At 46.7% G+C, this 11,241-nt stretch overlaps 1 long non-coding RNA gene across 2 annotated transcripts; it reads left to right on the forward strand.

Moving 5' to 3' along the window:
• The first annotated feature begins 1,059 nt into the window (after nt 1-1,059).
• Nucleotides 1,060-3,624, forward strand: LOC121578619. 2 transcript variants are annotated; one of them, XR_006661618.1, is made up of 4 exons: nt 1,060-1,264; nt 2,345-2,460; nt 2,942-3,096; nt 3,173-3,624. It is a non-coding gene; the product is annotated as an uncharacterized LOC121578619 (long non-coding RNA). The 2 variants fall into 2 exon arrangements; XR_006002795.2 differs by having other exon boundaries at nt 2,942-3,624.
• Nucleotides 3,625-11,241: the final 7,617 nt, after the last annotated feature.

Raw genomic sequence — 11,241 nt, forward strand, 5'->3', positions numbered from 1 at the left:
CGATGAATTTATAGACTCATTGAAGTGTTCTCCCCTTGTTCCCTTTTCCCCACGTTTTAGACATGAGGCGTGACATGCGGAAACCCCATGAGAAGCAGTGCATGATCAACGCCACCCTCAGCAAGGAGATCTGCTGGAAGTGATGTCTCTCCTATTCTGCATTTACCAGAAAAGGAAGCTCCACACAACATTTACATTTACATTTTAGTCATTTAGCAGACGCTCTTATCCAGAGCGACTTACAGGAGCAATTAGGGTTAAGTGCCTTGCTCAAGGGCACATTTACGTCATTTAGCAGACGCTCTAGTCCAGAGCGACTCACAAATTGATGCATTCACCCTATAGCCAGTGGGATAACCACTTTACAAATTTTTTTTTGGGGGGGGTAGAAGGATTACTTTATCCTATCCCAGGTATTCCTTAAAGAGGTGGGGTTTCAAATGTCTCCGGAAGGTGGTGAGCGACTCCGCTGTGTGTGTGGGGGGTAGAAGGATTACTTTATCCTATCCCAGGTATTCCTTAAAGAGGTGGGGTTTCAAATGTCTCCGGAAGGTGGTGAGTGACTCCGCTGTCCTGGCGTCGTGAGGGAGCTTGTTCCACCAAAGGGGATAAGAAATAATTTAATCATCACATATATAAATTCCCACTGTGCTCATGATAAAATACAATGTGAATTGTGTTGTACTACTGAATGAAACTGTGAGGGGATGCACTCAGACCAGCCTTTGTGATTGAATTTACGTTAACTACATTACTTTAGTTGGCTGCTTTGAGCAAAACTTGTATGTAATATAACCTATTCTGGGAGTATAGTGTGTGTGTGTGTGTGTGTAAACTATGTGAAATATTTTTGGACCATTGGCTTCCCTGAAAACAGGTATTGACAGGAGGCGCGACGAGAACGCTGATCCAGTGACCCCCCCAAAAACTGAATAAAACCTCAAGGTAAGAACAAAAACTGATTTGTGCAAAAACTATTTACAAGATATTTACAGATGTTCACTGTTGCAGTGCCAATTTTGGGTGAATTTGGTCCTTGAAAAACTCCTCTCGTCCAGCAATATGAATCTGCCAGAGGTCATCACGCTGGATTGGGATGGTGATGGAGGCTTTGGTGGTCCACACAACGAAGAAGCAGGTGGCCCGTCCAGTGATGTGGAGCTGCCCTTGGACCTGGTGCCAGTAAGGGTGGTCTTCACGGAGGCTGTAAGACCCTCCCTCCTCCTGGATATAGAAATCCTTCAACTTCACTGCCTCTTCAATGGTAAGGTTCTTTTTTAGCAGCAACGGGGTAACACGCTTGGCCCTAACCACTGCTCCAACATTGCTGTCCGTCAACCTCCCTCTCCTCATGGCGTGCCAGTTGGGGTTGTTGCGCTGTCCAACTGTACTCCCGAGTGGCGCAGTGGTCTAAGGCACTGCATCGCAGTGCTAGCTGTGCCACTAGAGATCCTGGTTTGAGTCCAGGCTCTGTCGCAGCCGGCCGCGACCGGGAGACCCATGGGCGGTGCACAATTGGTCCAGCGTCGTCCAAGGTAGGGGAGGGTTTGGCCGGCAGGGATGTGGGTTCGTTTCCCACGGGGGGCCAGTATGAAAAAAAACTAAAAACTAAACAAACAAAAAAACATGTGTGCATTCACTAACTGTAAGTCGCTCTGGATAAGAGCGTCTGCTAAATGACTAAAATGTAATGTAAATGTTGCCTGCCATATAGCCTCCTGCTGCTCCACCGACAGCGCCAGGATCCGGTACAAACAGGGAAGGTAGCAGTTGTTCTGGCTCAGGTTCAAGGAGACATGCCATTCCACTGAACCTGCCCCGGAGACGGTTCCTTAGACACTGAAGATCCTTCTTTGTGGGCTCTCAGGATAGAGTGTTGTAGTCTTCGGCCGGGTACAGGTCCTCCACTGGTTTGGCACAGCTGGCTTCCTCCACTTGCATTTCACATCCATACAGCCAATATTGTGAACTGCAAAAATAGCCAATCCAGCCGCATGGCTACACTTGTGAGCTCCACAGGAGCATTCGCATGTGGTAGAGAGAATCCCCTGGTCAACTATAGAGACCTGCCAAGAGGAAGGATGTTAAGTGCCACATGTCTTTCAATGCATGACTTTGAACACCTTGAAATGCATTTGTTGTAAGAAATGTGCTATGTAAATCAAGTTTGATTTGATTGATGACATTACAGCTATAGAATATTTAATAAACTGACATTTTCACGAGGACAAGTGCAGTTTTCCCATGAACTTTTAATTGATAACTGGGGATTTTATCACTTGACATATCAATTTATAGATGCATCGACATTTTGCCTTTATGTCCCCTTTTCCCCATGTTTTAGACATGAGGCGTGACATGCAGAACATCAGGCTCACCCCACGAGAAGCAGTGCATGATCAATGCCACCCGCAGCAAGGAGATCTTCTGGAAGTGATGTAATCTCTCTCTCACTCTGGGGTAAGACATTATTTAAACATCACAGATATAAATTCCCACTGTGCCCATGATAAAATGCAATGTGAATTGTGTTTAACTACTGAATAAAACTGAGGAGATGCACTCAGACCAGCCTTTGTGATTGAACTTACGTTACATTACATTACTCTAGTTGGCTGCTTTGAGCAAAACTTGAATGTAATATAATCTATTCTAGGAGCCTATTGTTTGTGTATGATCTTTATTCATTGTTCACGTTTTTCAACAACGTCAGGTACAGGCAGGGATGGCTGGGGCCTTCAGCAAGTAAGACACAGGGGGTAATAAATAATTAGAACATCACAGATATAAATTCCCAATGTGCCCATGATAAAGTTAACTACATTACTTTAGTTGGCTGCTTTAAGCAAAACTTGTATGTAAAATAACCTATTATGGGAGCCTAGTGTGTGTGTATGAACTATGTGGAATATTTTTGGACCATTTGCTTCCCTGAAAACAGGTACTGACAGGAGGAGTCTGCCATAGTTCGTCACGCTAGATGGAGATTGTGATGGAGTCTTTGGTGGTCCACACAACGAAGAAGTAGGTGTCCCTTCCAGTGATGTGGCGTTGACCTTGGACCTGGTGCCAGTAAGGATGGTCTTCACAGATGATGTAAGACCCTCCCTCCTTGATAATAGAAATCCATTGACTTCACCGCTCTTCAATGATAAGGTCCCTTGTATCATAGGGACACTTGACCTCCACCACTGCTGTGGTGCCCACCAGACCATCCAGTGAGGCACCCAGGATCCCAGACCCCGTGACCCAAAGCCCTGACTCCTGCACATCCATCCCTGTAGTCATTTAGAATGCCTTGATGTCCTCCTCTTAGTTTTCTGTGCCCCACTTTACAGACAACACCCCATCCAATGACTGTGAACACCCTAAAATGCATTCGTTGTAAGACGTGCTATATAAATTAAGTTTGATTTGATTGATGACATTACAGCTGTAGAATATTTAATAAACTGTAATGTCACATGAGGACAAGTGCAGTTTTTCCATAAACTTTTATTGATAACTTGGGATTTTATCACTTGACATATCAATCATATAGTTGATCCTATAAATCAAGACTGAATGCATGTACCACTCCGAATAAATAAATAATGTGCATTTGAAGATTTGTCATGCAACTACAATACAGGCTGTATGTCTAAACAAGGTCAATTTTGAATGTCAATAGCTTTTTAGATTCATTCTCCTGAGTGGCACAGCGGCCTAAGGCACTGCATCTCAGGGCTTGAGGTGTCACTACAGACCCCCTGGTTCAATTCCAGGATGTATCACAACCGGACGTGATTGGGAGTCCCATAGGGCGGCGCACAATTGGTCCAGGTTTGGCCGGTGTAGGCCGTCATTGTAAATAAGAATTTGTTCTTAACTGACTTGCCTTTGTTAAATAAAGGTTAAATAAATAAAAATAAATGACAACATTCTAGAACTGAGTTATCACTCATCGAAGTCTGGTATCCGAGGTAATCTTTTTAATGATTATATAATTGATTAAGTGGTTCTTTCCTTGTAGAATGTTGACAAATGTATAGAAAGCATTGTATCGCTAAGATGCTCAAACTTAACTTAATAGCTACACTCACCGACACAGGATAAACTTTATCCCTCATGCTGGCCCTGACCAAACCGGTAAATTGCCCATCACTATAGCTGCACTTCTCCACATGGCCAGACTTACAGTGCATTCGGAAAGTATTCAGACACCCTCCCTTTTTCCACATGTTACGTTATAGCCTTATTCTAAAATGTATTCAATAAAACAATTCCTAATCAATCTACACACCATTCCCCATAATGATGACGCAAAAACAAGTTTTTAGACGTTTTTGCACATGTATAATTTTTTTCTTCTCAGAAATGCCTTATTTACAGTGAGGGGGGAAAAAAGTATTTGATCCCCTGCTGATTTTGTACGTTTGCCCACTGACAAAGAAATGATCAGTCTATTTTTAATGGTAGGTTTATTTGAACAGTGAGAGACAGAATAACAACAACAAAATCCAGAAAAACGCATGTCAAAAATGTTATAAATTGATTTTGCATTTTAATGAGGGAAATAAGTATTTGACCCCCTCTCAATCAGAAAGATTTCTGGCTCCCAGGTGTCTTTTATACAGGTAACAAACAGAGATTAGGAGCACTCCCTGTGCTCCTAATCTCAGATTGTTACCTGTATAAAAGACACCTGTCCACAGAAGCAATCAATCATTCAGATTCCAAACTCTCCACCATGGAAGCAATGGCTAGCTAGTATGCTAACTATTCTAGCTAACTAACTGGCTGAATAAGTTGACGGACTCGCTCAAGCTGTCGGGACTAACCCACAACGTTAGACACGGACACGAACTATCTGCTTGGCGTGTTGACACACTGGTGGTTTGTTGTGGCCGAGTATTGGTGCTAAACCGTGTTGTTGGAGTCCGGCATGCTAGCTGGCTGTGGCGTCTTATGACTAGGTGCCCTGGACGGTTTTCACGGAAGAATACTGTACCAAGTTAGCTAGCTGAATAAACTAAGTTAGTCTATTCCTAGAAAACATTGAACCGCTGTAGTTTACAACAATTAAAGTTTCTGAGGTGGAAGTTGGGAGAGTTCTATTTGGGTGTTTCAGTGAAACGTAAGTGAGGGAGGCCCCGCTCTCTCCTTTCCCAGATGTTTAGTTCATTTCATTCCGATCTCCTTTGCATTATTGTAGCCATTTTCTGTAGCCTGTCAACTATGCCTCTGTCTATCCCTGTTCTCTCCTCTCCACACAGGCTATACAAACGCCTCACATCGCGTGGCTGCTGCCTCTCTAACCTGGTGGTCCCTGCACGCACCACCCACGTGGAGTTCCAGGTCTCAGGCAGCCTCTGGAACTGCCGTTCTGCTGCCAACAAGGCAGAGTTCATCTCAGCCTATGCTACCCTCCAGTCTCTTGACTTCTTGGCGCTGACGGAAACATGGATTACCACTGAAAACACTGCTACTCCTACTGCTCTCTCCTCGTCTGACCATGTGTTCTCGCATACCCCGAGAGCATCTGGTCAGCGGGGTGGTGGCACAGGAATCCTCATCTCTCCCAAGTGGACATTCTCTCTTTTTCCCCTGACCCATCTGTCTATCTCCTCATTTGAATTCCATGCTGTCACAGTCACTAGCCCATTTAAGCTTAACATCCTTGTCATTTATCGCCCTCTAGGTTCCCTTGGCGAGTTCATCAATGAGCTTGATGCCTTGATAAGTTCCTTTCCTGAGGATGGCTCACCCCTCACAGTTCAGGGGGACTTCAACCTCCCTACGTCTACCTTTGACTCACTTCTCTCTGCCTCCTTCTTTCCACTCCTCTCCTCTTTTGACCTCACCCTCTCACCGTCCCCCCCTACTCACAAGGCAGGTAATACACTTGACCTCATCTTTACTAGATGCTGTTCTTCTACTAATCTCACTGCAACTCCCCTCCATGTCTCCGACCACTACTTTGTATCCTTTTTTCTCTCGCTCTCCTCCAACACTACTCACTCTGCCCCTACTCAGATGGTAATGTGCCGTCGCAACCTTCGCTCTCTCTCTCCCGCTACTCTCTCCTCTTCCATCTTATCATCTCTTCCCTCTGCTCAATCCTTCTCCCTCCAATCTCCTGATTCTGCCTCCTCAACCCTCCTCTCCTCCCTTTCTGCATCCTTTGACTCTCTATGTCCCCTATCCTCCCGGCCGGCTCGGTCCTCCCCTCCAGCTCCGTGGCTTGATGACTCATTGCGAGCTCACAGAACAGGGCTCCGGGCAGCCGAGCGGAAATGGATGAAAACTAGACTCCCTGCGGACCTGGCATCTTTTCACTCCCTCCTCTCTACATTTTCTTCATCTGTTTCTGCTGCTAAGGCCACGTTCTACCACTCTAAATTCCAAGCATCTGCCTCTAACCCTAGGAAGCTCTTTTCCACCTTCTCCTCCCTGCTGTATCCTCCTCCCCCTCCCCCCCTCTCTGTGGATGACTTCGTCAACCATTTTGAAAAGAAGGTTGACGACATCCAATCCTCGTTTGTTAAGTCAAATGACACTGCTGGTCCTGCTCACACTGCCCTACCCTATGCTTTGACTTCTTCTTTCTCCCCTCTCTCTCCAGATAAAATATTGCGACTTGTGACGGCCGGCCGCCCAACAACCTGCCCGCTTGACCCTATCCCCTCCTCTCTTCTCCAGACCATCTCCGGTGACCTTCTCCCTTACCTCACCTCGCTGAACAACTCATCCTTGACCGCTGGCTATGTCCCTTCCGTCTTCAAGAGAGCGAGAGTTGCACCCCTTCTCAAAAAACCAACACTCGATCCCTCTGATGTCAACAACTACAGACCAGTATCCCTTCTTTCTTTTCTCTCCAAAACTATTGAGCGTGCCGTCTTTAGCCAACTCTCTTGCTATCTCTCTCAGAATGACCTTCTTGATCCAAACCAGTCAGGTTTCAAGACTGGTCATTCAACTGAGACTAATCTTCTCTGTGTCACAGAGGCTCTCCACACTGCTAAAGCTAACTCTCTCTCCTCTGCTCTTGTCCTTCTAGACCTGTCTGCTGCCTTTGATACTGTGAACCATCAGATCCTCCTCTCCACCCTCTCCGAGCTGGGTATCTCCGGCGCGGCTCACTCTTGGATTGCGTCCTACCTGACTGGTCGCTCCTACCAAGTGGCGTGGCGAGAAGCTGTCTCCGCACCATGTGCTCTCACCACTGGTGTCCCCCAGGGCTCAGTTCTAGGCCCTCTCCTATTCTCGCTATTCGCTATACACCAAGTCACTTGGCTCTGTCATATCCTCACATTCCCTCTCCTATCATTGCTACGCAGACGACACACAACTAATCTTCTCCTTTCCCCCTTCTGATAACCAGGTGGCGAATCGCATGTCTGGCAGACATATCAGTATGGATGACGGATCTCCACCTCAAGCTGAACCTTGGCAAGACGGAGCTACTCTTCTTCCCGGGGAAGGACTGCCCGTTCCATGATCTCGCTATCACCGTTGTGTCCTCCTCCCAGAGTGCGAAGAGCCTTGGCGTGACCCTGGACAACACCCTGTCGTTCTCCGCTAACATCAAGGCGTTGACCCGATCCTGTAGGTTCATGCTCTACAACATTTGGAGAGTACGACCCTGCCTTACACAGGAAGCAGCACAGGCCCTAATCCAGGCACTTGTCATCTCCCGTCTGGATTACTGCAACTCGCTGTTGGCTGGGCTCCCTGCCTGTGCCATTAAACCCCTACAACTCATCCAGAATGCCGCAGCCCTTCCCAAGTTCTCTCACGTCACCCCGCTCCTCCGCACACTCCACTGGCTTCCAGTTGAAGCTTGCATCTGCTACAAGACCATGGTGCTTGCCTACGGAGCTGTGAGGGGAACGGCACCTCCGTACCTTCAGGCTCTGATCAGTCCCTACACCCAAACGAGGGCATTGCGTTCATCCACTTCTGGCCTGCTGGCTCCCCTACCTCTGCAGAAGCACAGTTCCCACTCAGCCCAGTCAAAACTGTTCGCTGCTCTGGCACCCCAATGGTGGAACAAGCTCCCTCACGACGCCAGGACAGCGGAGTCACTCACCACCTTCCGGAGACATTGGAAACCCCACCTCTTTAAGGAATACCTGGGATAGGATAAAGTGGTTATCCCACTGGCTATAAAGTGAATGCACCAATTTGTAAGTCGCTCTGGATAAGAGCGTCTGCTAAATGACGTAAATGTAATGGCCAAGACCAAAGAGCTCTCCAAGGATGTCAGGGACAAGATTGTAGACCTACACAAGGCTGGAATGGGCTATAAGACCATCGCCAAGCAGCTTGGTGAGAAGGTGACAACAGTTGGTGCGATTATTCACAAATGGAAGAAACACAAAAGAACTGTCGATCTCCCTCGGCCTGGGGCTCCATGCAAGATCTCACCTCGTGGAGTTGTAATGATCATGAGAACGGTGAGGAATCAGCCCAGAACTACATGGAAGAATCTTGTCAATGATCTCAAGACAGCTGGGACCATAGTCACCAAGAAAACAATTGGTAACACACTACGCCGTGAAGGACTGAAATCCTGCAGCGCCCACAAGGTCCCCCTGCTCAAGAAAGCACATATACAGGGCCGTCTGAAGTTTGCCAATGAAAATCTGAATGATTCAGAGGAGAACTGGGTGAAAGTGTTGAGGTCAAAATCGAGGTCTTTGTTATCAACTCAACTCACCGTGTTTGGAGGAGGAGGAATGCTGCCTATGACCCCAAGAACACCATCCCCACCGTCAAATATGGAGGTGGAAACATTATGCTTTGGGGGTGTTTTTCTGCTAAGGGGACAAGACAACTTCACCGCATCAAAGGGACGATGGACGGGGCCATGTACCGTCAAATCTTGGGTGAGAACCTCCTTCCCTCAGCCAGGGCATTGAAAATGGGTCGTGGATGGGTATTCCAGCATGACAATGACCCAAAACACACGGCCAAGGCAACAAAGGAGTGGCTCAAGAAGAAGCACATTAAGGTCCTGGAGTGGCCTAGCCAGTCTCCAGACCTTAATCCCTTAGAAAATCTGTGGAGGGAGCTGAAGGTTCGAGTTGCCAAACGTCAGGCTCGAAACCTTAATGACTTGGAGAAGATCTGCAAAGAGGAGTGGGACAAAATCCCTCCTGAGATGTGTGCAAACCTGGTGGCCAACTACAAGAAACGTCTGACCTCTGTGATTGCCAACAAGGGTTTTGCCACCAAGCACTAAATCATGTTTTTCAGAGGGGTCAAATACTTATTTCCCTCATTAAAATGCAAATCAATGTATAACATTTTGTTGTTATTCTGTCTCTCACTGTTCAAATAAACCTACCATTAAAATTATAGACTGATCATGTCTTTGTCAGTAGGCAAACGTACAAAATCAGCAGGGGATCAAATACCTTTTTCCCTCACTGTACATGAGTATTCAGTTGACAGTGCATGTCAGAGCAAAAACCAAGGCATGAGGTCGAAGGAATTGTCCGTAGAGCTCCGAGACATGATTGTGTCGAGGCACAGATCTGGGGAAGGGTACCAAATAATGTATGCAGCATTGTCGTAGCCGGCCGCGACCGGGAGACCCATGGGGTGGCGCACAATTGGCCCAGCGTCGTCCAGGGTACGGGAGGGAATGGCCGGCAGGGATGTAGCTCAGTTGGTAGAGCATGGCATTTGCAATGCCAGGGTTGTGGGTTCGATTCCCACAGGGGGCCAGTATGAAAAATAAAAAGTGATGTATGCACTCACTAACTGTAAGTCGCTCTGGATAAGAGCGTCTGCTAAAATTACTAAAATGTAAAAAAAATTATGAAGGTCCCCAAGAACACAGTGGCCTCCATCATTCTTAAATGGAAGAAGTTTGGAACCACCAAGACTCTTCCTAGAGCTGGCCGTTTGGCCAAACTGAGCAATCGGTGGAGAAGGGCCTTAGTCAGGAGGTGACCAAGAACCCGATGGTCACTCTGATAGAGCTCCAGAGTTCCTTTGTGGAGATTGTAGAACCTTCCAGAAGGACAACCATCTCTGCAGCTCTCCACCAATCAGACCTTTATGGTCAGACGGAAGCCACTCCTCAGTAAAAGGCACATGACAGGCTGCTTGGAGTTTGTCAAAAGGTACCTAAAGGACTCTCAGACCATGAGAAACAAGATTATCTGGTCTGATGAAACCAAGATTGAACTCTTTGGCCTGAATGCAAAGCGTCACATCTGGAGGAAACCTGGCACCATCCCTACAGTGAAGCATGGGGGTGTCAGCATCATGCGGTGGGGATGTTTTTCAGCGGCAGGGACTGGAAGACTAGTCAGGATCGAGGGAAAAATAAACGGAGCAAGGTACAGAGAGATCCTTGATGAAAACCTGCTCCAGAGCGCTCAAGACCTCGGACTGGGTCGAAGGTTCACCTTCCAACAGGACAATGACCCCAAGCACACAACCAAGAGAACGCAGAAGTGGCTTTGGGACAAGTCTCTGAATGTCCTTGAGTCGCCCAGCCAGAGCCCGGACTTGAACCAGATCTAACATCTCTGGAGAGACCTGAAAATAGCTGTGCAGCAACGCTCCCCATCCAACCTGACAGAGCTTGAGAGGATCTGCAGAGAAGAATGGGAGAAACTCCCCTAATACAGGTGTGCCAAGCTTGTTTCGTCATGCCCAAGAAGACTCGAGGCTGTAATCGCTGCCAAAGGTGCTTCAACAAATTATGGAGTAAGGGGTCTGAATACTTAGTAAATGTGATATAATTGTGCCTCTTTAAGCTTTGTCATTATTGGGTATTGGGTGTAGATTGATGAGAAAAAATGAATATTTAATCCATTTTAGAATAAGGCTATAACTTAACAAAATGTGGGAAAAGTCAAGGAGTCTGAATTCTTTCCAAATGCACTGTATAGTGGTCTTCTCCCCTTTTAATGTTCTTATGCTCATCCTTGAAACATGCCATAAGGTCTGAACTTGACACCTAAAGTCAACATACTGTACAAACAATTATCTAGGCTAAGTAAAACACAATAATTTTTTGATCTACTGCTCTGCTAACTAGCTAGCTAAAGTGTCGTCAGTGGCTAACTAAGACAGAGAAAGGGTACGCAAATTCATGGATTGGGCACAGAAGATCTCTGATCGTGCTGGTTAACGGTAGCTGACAGTGTGGGCTAGAAATGATGTGCAGGAGATTCCTGGAGGAATTCGTAGTCTTGCTGAGGTTTTCTCTGTTGTTATTCATGTTATTATAATTAGCAT

Source organism: Coregonus clupeaformis, chromosome 12 (assembly GCF_020615455.1).
Source record: "Coregonus clupeaformis isolate EN_2021a chromosome 12, ASM2061545v1, whole genome shotgun sequence".
Taxonomy (NCBI): domain Eukaryota; kingdom Metazoa; phylum Chordata; class Actinopteri; order Salmoniformes; family Salmonidae; genus Coregonus; species Coregonus clupeaformis.